The 1,395-nt window shown below is 41.9% G+C and overlaps 1 long non-coding RNA gene across 1 annotated transcript; it reads left to right on the forward strand.

The window, feature by feature from the left end:
* Positions 1-208: 208 nt before the first annotated feature.
* Positions 209-857, forward strand: LOC109704382. Its single transcript, XR_002214338.1, has 3 exons — positions 209-540; positions 627-700; positions 791-857. It is a non-coding gene; the product is annotated as an uncharacterized LOC109704382 (long non-coding RNA).
* Positions 858-1,395: the final 538 nt, after the last annotated feature.

Raw genomic sequence — 1,395 nt, forward strand, 5'->3', positions numbered from 1 at the left:
CGTAAATGCATTATCAATTGCAACGCTTCGAATTTGGTCAATTACGAAGTTCGAATGTGGGAAATGGTAAATAAAACTACCCTACATATTCTAAAGGGCTTGGACAAGTTTTTGTATAAGTTAGAGAGTGATTGGATGACTAAAAGTAAGAAAGTGCATTGCTTTGGCGAAATCAGCATTTTTCTGCTTGCTGTACCGGTACAGCCACACCTTGTACCGGTACACAGTGGCAGATACGTGGCAGCAGGGCTGTTTTCGTAATTTCACATCTTGCCTCTATCCTTATCTACCCAGCACGCCCCCTGGAGGTCTTTGGATGATGCTAGAGCTCAGAGAAGTGCCTTTGCACCTCCCTCATTTTCTCTCTCTAGGATTTCTCTCTCTTTGAGTAGAAATCGTCGATTTGCGCTTATTTCTCGCCGTTCTTCGCGCTAGCTGATTTGCAGACTTTGGAGCAGCTACGAGTAGGTGGGAAGGACTCGCAGGGGAGGTATTTTCGCAGCTCCAACTCACAGGGAAGTTGAGTTGAGGTTTAGTGAGGTAAACAAGCTAGTTTTTCTCTCTAGTTTGAGATTCGTGATAGTTTTCGATGTTGATTCGTTATTCTTGCTACCTGCTGGTTTGAGATGGTTTTGAGCTGTAATTGAGGAACGGTTTTGTTGTAATTCTTCACCCCAAAGTCAGATTTGAAGCCTTGGAGGTAAACAATCACCTCCTTTTCCATTTTTATGATGAAATTGATGATATTAGTGAAGTTATGATGTAGTTTGGGATTCTTGGTTTGCAGCAGGGTTCCGAATTAATTTGAGTTAAATTGGTGACCTTGGGGACTGGTTTAGAAGGTGTTTTAACCTGGGGTAAGCGAGAATTTCAGTTAGAAACCTAATTGCACAAGGATTCGACTATAGTAGCTTGTATATAAGCTTATTGATGTCGTTTTGGTGTTGTTCGCAGCGAGAGCGCAACCGACCTTTGGGTCATCTTTGGTTGACATCAAAGAGCCTTTAGAGGCTAAACTTGAGGTATTAAACTGAACACCAAACAGGGAATTAAGCCACAAATCAGTATAATTGAGGAAATTGCCGAAATTGTCGTAATTTCAATACGATTTTTGTTGATAATTCGCAGCGGGCTTAAGACCCAATTGTGATGCATTTCAGGACACATTTGAGTTGGTTTTAAGACGAGCATTGGGAGCCTTTATCGGAAGTGAAGTGTCAATTTGAGAAGCTGGAATACCCGGATCGCTTAGCTACGTGAACTCGACAAAAGGCGTCGGTTATAGGTGGGTCGGACCTTCCCGAAATGGGTGAATTTCCTCTATGTCTCCTTTGACATCTGAGTTGAAGTTATTTCATATTCCTGTGAATATATGTATAGTTTAAGGCAGTGAGA

Source organism: Ananas comosus, unplaced genomic scaffold, assembly GCF_001540865.1.
Source record: "Ananas comosus cultivar F153 unplaced genomic scaffold, ASM154086v1, whole genome shotgun sequence".
Classification (NCBI taxonomy): Eukaryota; Viridiplantae; Streptophyta; class Magnoliopsida; order Poales; family Bromeliaceae; genus Ananas; species Ananas comosus.